Here is a 10,606-nt window from a genome sequence, read left to right as displayed (position 1 = left end):
CAGCCCCAGGCAACCACTGATCTATCTGCTTTTTGTCATTACATCTTGCGTCTTTCTAAAATGGGCTGTAAATGGACCCACACTGTGTGGCCTCTTGGTTGTTTGACTTCTTTCTCTTAGTTCTACCCACTTCTAGAAGTGTAGGTATGGCACCTTGAGAGGGGCATGAGAGTTTGAGTTACTGCAGGTATGTGTCCCCCTGGAAAGGCCATGGGCCCTCCAGGACACTCCAAGGATAATTACCTCCTTTGGGGAATTAGTGAGGAGCTACCATGTTGTGTTTAGAGGGGGGGTTGGTAAGGTCATCTATGTTTGAGGGTTTATAAAGAGAAGACAAATGTTCTTCTTTTGGCATTTGTCCTTACTCCCTGGGAAAGAAAACACAGATGCCCTCCAGAGCCAGCAGTGACTCAGTGCCCCGGAAGTCTGCAAATGGTCATGTGTGTGAAGTAAAAGGCCTGACCTCAGGGACAGGAGCAGGTTAACATTCAGGAGCACTACCTCACATGTGACCAACACTGAAGACCATGGAGACCCATCCCCTAGAAAATAGCTTGGACCCCCTGCGGGGAAGCGACTTGAACTCTGTGCCTCAGTCTGTCACTTGCTCAGTCTGACACAGTCCTAAGGAAACAGATCAGGGTGCTTGCTATGGCATCTTTGTATGTAAAACAAGCAGAAGAACGGTGCCTGTCCCTCACAAGCAGTAAATGAGCTTGTTTTCTCTGCAGTGGCGTCTCACTGCCCTGTGCATTGTTTGTGATTGTGACTTCGCTCCATATTTCATCTTTTCCATTTCATGTTAGCTCATCTCTCCCAGGCTGACAGACAGCTCAAGAATAACCTGTAGTTCAGCCTTAAGTCTTCTGGACTTGACACATTTATTATCCTATGCCCAAAATGTATACGTTAAATGAATACATTTAATAAGTTTTGATTCTAAGCAAGCAAAACAAAAATCTTTTAAAAAATTCTATTTTAGCATATTTTAGAAACTATTTCTGTGTATAAGTTGGGGGGAGCTGTGGGTGTTCAGCACATATGTGGCGGTTACAGCACAACTGATGTGGGCTTTCCCTCTGTGTGCTGTAAATAAAGGAACTGCTTTTAGCTTATAGCAGAGCCATAGAAGAACAGAGCTAGGCAGGGACAACTGTGCTGAATGCTGGGAGAAAGAAGGGCAGAATCAGGAGAAGCCATGGAGCCTCCGCTGGGGACAGACATGCTGAAATTTTGCTGGTAGGCCAATGACCTTGTGGTGATGCACAGATTAATGAAGATGGGTTAAATTAATATGTGAGAGTTAGTCAATAAGAAGCTAGAGCTAATGGGCCAAGCAGTGATTTAATTAATACAGTTTCTGTGTGATTATTTCCGGCTAAGCGGCTGGGAACCAACAAGCAGCCCTCCTTGCAGCACACAACCTTGGTGTCAGTCCTCGCCTTTCACTCTGTCTGGGCAGGGTGTCCTTGTTCACACTGTTGTACCACATACTGTGAGCCAGCCAGCCAGAGAGTTTCTGGGAGATCCCCATCTCTGTTTCCCCATTCCACACAGGGATGCTGAGGTTACAGACCTGGGCCACCACACCCAGATTGTAGAAAGGTCCCAGGCATTCAAACTCAGGTCAGTAGTCTTGCATGGTGAGCACGTCTTACGTCTTACTTTTCATAGCCTCCTGCTTTCCATATTTCTAAAGCAATTAGGAAGTCAATCAATCAGCTGTAGGAATCTTAAGTGGTTTGTGTGTGTGTGTGTGTGTAGCCATAAGTCCAATATTGCTTTTTCGATATTTTCAACAGTAACAGCTAGGAATCATCCCCTGTTGCTGCTTTATATTGGTAGCTATCATCAAAAAGGCATTGGCCTTGCCCTTTGAGATAAGCAAGAAGATTTTGTGTTAGATTCCAAATATTGTAATGAATATTACATTTCCCATAATCCCATTTTGCTTCATATGCTGATGTATTCCCTCATGGTGTTTTGGTTTTAGTCTTTTACTTTTCAAGAATAAAAGTAGTACATACTTGAGGAAGTTGGGGAAGCAAAATCTTCAGGGTAAATTCCCCCCCGCCCCGATGTTCACGGTAGCCTCGTGTTTTAGCACATGAACCCTTGAGCAGTTCTGGGGTAGGATGGTGATATGGGATGAAGTGGGTTTTGTTTTGTTGTTGTTTTTCCACGTAGTCCAGCCTGGTGTGCAGTCTTCCTGCCACAGTATCCCAGATCAAGTGCTGGGATTACGTACATGCCCCACCGAGAGAGCCTGTGTGACGTTCCTTCTGATGAGTTCTGAAGACAAAGAATGGTGGCCTCTGAGAGCAAACCTTGAGTGACTACAGCCCTGTGTGCCATCCAGGTAGCCACTTCATATACTTATAGGTATATGAAGAATCTCTTGTGGCAGGATGAGTTTGTGCCAGTCTGGAAAGCAGGACATCCCTTTCAACAGGCTTACTAATTTACTTTCAGCACCATGTCACCATAAGACAAATCTATAGACCTCACTCTTACATGGCCTTTGGTCATAAGAGGAGAACGTCATAGCAATTTATTACATCTCAGAATGTCCACAAGACAGGACTGTTTCACTCTCAGAGCCCCTTAGAGCTCTAAATAATTAAGCTCCTCTGTCCGCCTCTCCTGAAAGTTGTTAAAGGCTTATTTCATCTTCCATGTTATTCTTATTTACAGAAATTTTGTTGATTTGAATCTACCCCTCCTCCTCTTAGGCTCTTCCCCAGTTCAAGTCTCCACCAGCTCTACTACACACCAGCACCTCCTCAGGAGTCTCTTCTGTCTTGACTTTAAAAGGCTCATAAGGAGTGGGTTTACATTCTGGGCACCTAATCCAGACTGTCCCTACCTGGAACACCCTCACTCCCACTCATTACTTAATTACCCATCCTTATTGCTTCAATCAAAACTTTAATTCTTCAGGAAATTCTTTCTGACACACAGGTTCAATTAGGGTACCATGACATAAATTTTGAGAACATTCTACAAATTCACCATATGAACTCTAGCTTGCAACATAATATTTAGAAGGCTATTTATTTCAAGTCCACTAGAGAGTTGGTATATGAAAGATAGAGTTTTGAATGTTTTCTTTCTTCTTCCTGGCTCAGTGTCTTGCACAAAGTAAAGGTTATCGTGACCTATCAAAATAAAATATATATTTTGACCTATCAAAAAAAGTAATGACCAAATAAATGAGTGAATTCATACAACACAAGAATTTATATAGCTTTTCCCCCCATATAATAAGACAGGCACTGGGCTATTTGGTGAGGTCTTAAGTCTATGTGCTTCTATGCTCATGTGCAGAGCAAGGGCAATAAAACTGTTCTTTGAGGGCATTGTGGCTTAGCTAGTAAATGTGCTTGCCACTGAGGCTGACAACCTCTTCTGATCCCTGGAACTCACATGGCAGAAGGAGAGAACCGACTTCTAAAAACTGTCCACTGACCTCTGACCTCTACATGTGTGCCATGCTGCATGAAACACCCACCCCTACATACATACATGTTTTGAAAAAGATTTTCTTTTCTTTTATTTATTTTGTGTTATGTGTATGAATGTTTGTCTGCATGTTTGTCTGTGCATGAGGTGCATGCTGTGTCTTGTAAGAAAAGAAGAGAGCATGGGATCACCCTAGAACTGGAGTTACACGGCTCTGAGCTGTCACGTGAGTGCTGAGAACCAAGCCTGAGTCTTCTAGAAGAGCAATAAGTACTCTTGGCCACTGTGCCATCTTTATGGCCCCACTAAATGTTTTTGTTAAAGTACCTTTTGGGATACTTTATAAACTTGAATGTATCCTATAGGGATTTAATGGGAAAAAAATTACATGGCATAGTGCCTACCATATTGCAAGCAAAAATAGCACATGCCGGCCTGCACCTTAAAAGCCACCTCTTTCTGGAATTGTGTACTTCTTGTGATCATTGCATCCATCGCTGCCATCTCAGTGCACTCAACCTGCCTCACATCAATATAAATATTTAATTTAATCTCAGTGTATTTTTAGAACTTATTATTTTGTGACTCTTAGTTGTTCAGGACTGTCTTATCGATTAGGTACCAAAGGCTCTGTGCCTGTACGACTCGTAGAGACCCATGGAAATGGTTTGATTCATTCTAAAATTAGAATGGGAAAAAAGAACATTTATACCAAAGAGAATGTTTTGACACATAATATTAATATATTTACCTGTCAATGTAGTCAGTGTGTGTGTGTGTGTGTGTGTGTGTGTGTGTGTTTACATTTTTAGAGACAGGTTCCTGCATAGCCCAGGCTAGCCTCAAAACTACTTATTAGCTGAGAATGACCTTGAACTTCTGCTCCTTCCTTCAGACTTCACCTCCTGAGTGCTGGATTTCAAATAGAACTACCACAATTCAGTTAACACGGTGCTGAAGATTGAACTCAGGGCTTGGTGCACACTAGTCAGTCTCTTGACCAATTGATCTATGTACGCCTGACCCCAATATTTTTTATTCTTTTGCTGTTATGAAAGGCAGCCTCTTGTGGACAAAGTGCAAGGCACGACAGTGCCCAGCCGTTCTTAACCTGCCCTCTGCTTCGGTCCTTTCACTCTGAGGAGAAGCAGAGATGTCTCTGTATGACGTCACACAGCTGTCACCTTGGCAGTGCTTTATGCTCAGGGAGGACCGATGACTGAGAGGGACATCCTAGCACCGGAGAATCTAAGTCCAATCCACCCTCCCACGCTCTCAACTGTCCCTGGGCCTTACGGAGGTCCCATCTCACTCGGTCTCATTCTCATCCGCCTACTCTTTCCAGCTGGCTCCCCAGCATGCCCAGTCCCCACATCAATCCCTGGCAAGTCACCCTCAGAGTGCTCCGGCGCCATTCATGCAAGGCTCTCACACCTAGTCTAGCCTCAGGGTTCAGCCTTATCTGTCCTACTGATCCTTGAGTTTCTCACTCTGCTTTTCTCCTATCCTTTCGACCTTTCTAATCTTCATTCATGAATCTTATGACTCTTGCTCCCCTTTAATTTCCGGTTGCTTTTTGACACCAGTTCTGGTACACTTGGTTTCTCCTGCCACCTTTTTGGTGGTTTTATGGCTCTGTTCTCTTATGCTCAGGTCTTTTTTTCCCTTTGAAATAAATACACTCCCTCTGTTCCTCTTGTTTCATTCCTCAGCGGTTCTCTTCCTCATGAGACTTGACCTCTTCCCTCCCACTCTTAACCAGGGCTATGGAAACTCCCTTCTCTGCCTGGACTGGTGCAGACAGAAGGTGTTGCACTTTTAAATCACAAAGGCCATCAAAAGCACATGATGTTGGTGAAGACTGACCTTCCTCCTACCTGTGGCTGCCTGTTGTGGGAGCGAGAAAACATGGACCTTCTTGTATTAGAAGTTGAGCTACTTGACTGTTGGACCAGCACACTCCTCTCTCTGCCAGGGGGACAAGTACACTCCTCTCTCTGCCTGGGGGACCAGCATACTCCTCTCTCTGCCTGGGGGACCAGCATACTCCTCTCTCTGCCTGGGGGACCAGCATACTCCTCTCTGTGCCTGGGGGACCAGCATACCCCTCTCTCTGCCAGGGGTACCAGTACACCCCTCTCTCTGCCTGGGAGACCAGCATACCTCTCTCTCTGCCTGGGGAACCAGTACACTCCTCTCTCTGCTTGGGGGACCAGCATACCCCTCTCTCTGCCAGGGGGACCAGTACACCCCTCTCTCTGCCTGGGGGACCAGCATACTCCTCTCTCTGCCAGGGGGACCAGTACACTCCTGGCTCTGCCATTGTTATTCCCAGATCATGGGAACCCCCAAAAGGCCACCACAGAGACCAAGTCTTGTATGTAAAAGCCAAGAGTCTTTATTCAAGTTTGAACTTGGACTCTGCGTGTGTCCAGTGTATTGGCACAATTCAGAGAGCCTTGAGCACAGTTGGGGTGTTTTTTTGTTTGTTTGTTTGTTTGCTTGTTTGTTTGTTTTGTTTTGTTTTTTTCAAGACAGGGTTTCCCTGTGTAATAGTCCTAGCTGTCCTGGAACTAGCTCTCATAGATCAGGCTGGCTTTGAACTCACAGGGATTCACCTGCCTCTGCCTCCTGAGTGCAGGGATTAAAGGCATGTACCACCACCACCCGGCCCTGGCGTGCAATTTTTTAATCATAGCAGAGGTTGGGGTGAGGGATTTCTAAGGTTCAGGTCCCCTGATTGGCTGACATTTATTTAGGGGTGTCCTGGTGAAAGGGGATGGGTGTGTGCTGGGCTAAGGGACATCAGGTGATCCTATCTACAATGGTTAGGATGTTAGGGATTTACTTTGGAATGTTAGGTACTTGGGAAGGTCAGTTCCTGGGTGGTGCCTGTGTGGTCTCAGTTTGTGGTCTTTCCTGGAACCAGGTAACCTGAAACTCAGGCCTCTATTGAGCATGTCATGGCTGTACCCTACACTGTCACATACATATTACTTGTTTGGTAGCATATTTCATTGTTCAATCTGTACTAAACATTTTCAAATACTGATAGGTAAGCAGTCCATCAGCAAATATTTGGTCTTTCTCTGGGCCAAAACTGTTCAGTACTGAAGATGCCTTGCTGGGCCCTGCACTTTGGTCAGGCATGTTGTGCATTTCCCAGGTGTGGGGATGAGGCACAAGGCTTTTACCCCCTTGGTTGTGGGGTGCTCACCCTTTAGCTATTCCCAGATGAAGCCTGACGTTTCTGTGATGTACAATCTTGCCTGTGTAGGGCCTGGAGTATGCTGAGGTCCTCTTATAGTGCAAATTCTGATTGGTCTTAATAATAAAAACCTGGTGCCACATATGGGGTAAATGCTGAAAGATCAGAGAGACAAAGGAGCAAACCACAGCCATCTCTTACCTTGCCAACTCCTCAGCCAAAAAAGGGTCAAGCTCCTGTCTCTGTCCTGCCTTAGCTCTTCCTCTCTCTGCCCAGTCATATCCCTTCCTCTTTCCTCCTCTCAAGGGCTGGGATGAAAGGTGTGTGCCCCCACTGCCTGGCCTCTATGGTTAACTATTGGCTGGCTCTGCCCTCTGATCTCCAGGCAAGCTTTATTTGTTAGAGCACAAACAAAATATCACCACATCCTCTGACTTGTGGTTGTGAACACCAATCTTGGCAAAGAGAGCCTGCCACAGAGAGCCACTCAGGACAGATTTCTTGCCAGGCTTCCAGATACTTCTGGGTCCTGTATATGTCACTCCATTATCAAAACCACTCCAGGAAAAAGTAAAAAGCCAAGCGCGCTGGGTCTGACGGGACTCCGACCTTATGAAACTTGCCCATCAGCCTACAGCTGCCATGAAATCCTAGCTGGAAACCGAGATGAAAATGTCTTTCCCTCCAGCTCCCTGTTTCTCTCTAACAGCCATAATAATATAGCTCAGAGTTACGAGAGGATCTGTGATTTCTTGGCCCTCTTTGGCATCCACAAGAGCCGAGCAGATGCTCTTGTACCCTGTGGTTCTACTGTTCAGGGAGCAGAGGCTCTAAGCACAAAGGCTAGCTTGGCACAGCATTAGCCCTCAAAAGATGGAATGGCATCTACTTCAGGTGGGCATCTCTGTCAGAGTGTCTGCTAACCCAGTGGGTTGGCTGCTCACAATCTGTGTTCTGGGTGCTTCTCCCGTTTTGTGTCTCTTTGGTTTATTCCCTGTATTCCTCCTTGTCTTTGTTTCCCTTCCCATGGACCAGGAAAAGGAAGGTTTTCCTCCTATCAAGAACCTGGGTTATTTACCAAATAAATGCTGGCCAGGGCTCGGCTGGTTCTTGGAGCTTTTCTCCCACACTTCCAGAGAGAGATAGAAGCTGTGTGCTGATGTCAGCTGTGAAGCAAATAGCTCCCATCTCCCACTGTCCTCTTCAGAGCAGTGCTGATAGTGGTCCGTGGCAGCCATCCAGCTCACACACGCAAATCCAAATCCAGAGTGGGTCCTCCAGAGCTTCGCTCTAATGCCAGCTTCACCCTCAGCAGATGGTGACGTCCCCAAGGATGGCTGCGGCAGGACTGCTTCCTCTTGGCAGCCACCAAGATTTATGGAGAACCGCCCCTCCCCCACCCACCTCCAACCGCTCTGACCCACTCAGGGCTGTCAACACTTATTGTTGCCTGGAGGGACCTATCTGTTGATGCGGGGACAGAGACCTCATTCTTAATCCCTCTGGCACCTCAAGGTGACATCGGTCAAGCAAGGCCGTATCAGGACTCCTTAGCTGGGCTCCCCATTGAGGTCCAAGGGTCCCCAAAGAGTTTTAAATGAGCCATGCATGCCTGCAGAAACCCGGTGTTTTCAGATCTCTCGATAAGTGCAGAGGGAAACTCTTGTGGCCTGTGGCTCCGCTGTTGAGGGAGCAGAGGCTCTAAGCACAATGTCTAGCCTGGCAAAGCTTTAGCAGTCAAAAGATGGCATGGAGTCTGCTACAGGTGGGCCTCTCCATCGGGGACCATGGTCCAAACATCTCACAGATTACATTTTTTTTTCTGTCATTTAGCACCCCTCTCCCCAGTACAGTTTTTTTTTTCTTTTCATTTCCAATACTGTTTGGCATGCCTTATGATCTTAGGCTATAATCCCAACCTGCTTCCATGAATCTCCCAGGATGCTACATGGGGGCTGTGATGTTTTTACGATTTCCAATAGACTGGAATTTCAGGATAAGATTGTGTGCACTAACTCAGCCTTTCTTTGCATTCATATGAAATGATATAAATGACCTAAATGGCATTTCAGGGACTCAGGTCTGATGGCCAGTCTTAAACTGAAATCTTACATGGAAATATAAGTAATTCAGACCTGCTAAGATAATTATTAAAAGATGAACTATTTTGCTACCTGTGGTTCACCTGGTGCCCCCATACCGCAGTCAGAACAATAATGTCTCTGGGACCTACCCCGGCACATGGCACAAAACTGAATGTTATTTTGTACTCATTGAACAGACCTTGACTTAGGAACATGGTAGGATGCAGACAGAGGTCAGGAAGTCTGTTGCTTTGTTTGAGTGCGCCTTGGGGATGAGCAGCCTGAGGGATTAGAAAATTTTTGGGGTTTGTGGTGCACTGAGTGAAAATGCCCCCCCATAGACACACAGGGAGTGGTCTTACAGGAGCTGTGGCAGTGTCGGAGGAAGGGGGTCACTGGGGGTGGGCTTTCAAAGTCCAAGCAAGTCCCAGCGTCTCTCTTACGATTGTGTTCCTTCTGGATGTAGAATTCTAAGCTACCTCTCCAGCACCATGTCTACCTGTGTGCCACCATGCTTCCTGCCATGATGACAATGGACTAAACCTCTGAACTACATGCCAGCCCCAATTAAATATTTTCCTTTAGAAGAGTTGCCGTGGTCATGATGTCTCTTCATAGCAATAGAACATTGGCTAAGACAGGGTTTTGAGACCAGATTCCAACAGCTATCATTGTTTCCAAGTGAAACTGGGGCCAATGATCATTCATAGCACACCAGATTCCTTGAGCTCAATTGTAGTGGTTAATGCTGATTTTCAATTGGATAGAGTCTAGACTCACCCAGGAGACAAACCTCAGAGCAGATCTTTGGGTCAGCTTTTGTAGAGGTGGGTATCATAGTGACTTTTCTGTCTTCATAATAAATGATGACCAACGTAGTTTATAAAGAAAGCATTTAACTGAAGGTTCACAATTCCAGAGGATTAGAGTCCATAACTCTGCTGGATAGTTTTATGTCAACTTGACACAAGCTAAAGTCATCTGAGAGGAGAAAAATCTCAGTTAAGAAAAACGCCTCCACAAGATTGGGTTGTAGGCAAGCCTGTAAGGTATTTTCTTAATTAGTAATTGATGGGGGAGGGCCTAATCCATTGTGGGTGGGGCCATCCCTGGGCTGGTGGTTCTGGTTTTAAAAGAAAGCAGCTTGAGCAAGCCAGTAAGCAGCATCCTCCAGGGCCTCTGCATAAGCTCCTGCATCCACATTCCTGCCTTGCTTAAGTTCCTGTCCTGACTTCCTTTGACGATGAACAGTGATATGGAAGTGGAAGCCAAATAAGCTCTTCCCTTCCAACTTGCTTTTTGGTCATGGTGTTTCATGACATTAGGAATAACCCTAATTAAGACAAAGACCACCACGGTGGGAAGAATGGCAGCAGGCAGCATGCAGGCATAGCACGGGAATGGTAGATGTAAGGAGAGAGCTCACAGCTTATGGGAATTGCAGCCCTGAGTTACATATCCCTGCCCCCATTTGAGGTGCTTATCTGCAAAGAAAACATAATAAATTCCCTCTGCTGGGAAAGGAAGTTTGAGTGCATGGTGATCATTCCTTGATCCCTGCTGGGGTCAGGTGACAGTCCCTTCGCAACCCTCTCCTCTTTTGGTGCCATGGTATAAAAGCTAGCCCCAGCAGAACAATAAAGAAGCTGTTCTACCTCAACCTCGTGCTCTGTGGATTCATTCAACCTGGACACCCTCCGCCGAGACTTGGTTCCAGCCTGCGCTGCCGCGGTAACATCTGATTCATGAGCATGTGGCATAGAAAGAGAGAGCTAACTAGGAATGGCATGGCCAAAGCCCACCCCCAACGACAGATCTCCTCCAACCAGGCCACACCTCCTAATCCTTCCCA

This window comes from Myodes glareolus, chromosome 1, assembly GCF_982192425.1.
Source record: "Myodes glareolus chromosome 1, mMyoGla1.1, whole genome shotgun sequence".
Lineage (NCBI taxonomy): Eukaryota > Metazoa > Chordata > Mammalia > Rodentia > Cricetidae > Myodes > Myodes glareolus.
Note: the sequence above shows the minus strand (reverse complement) of the source record.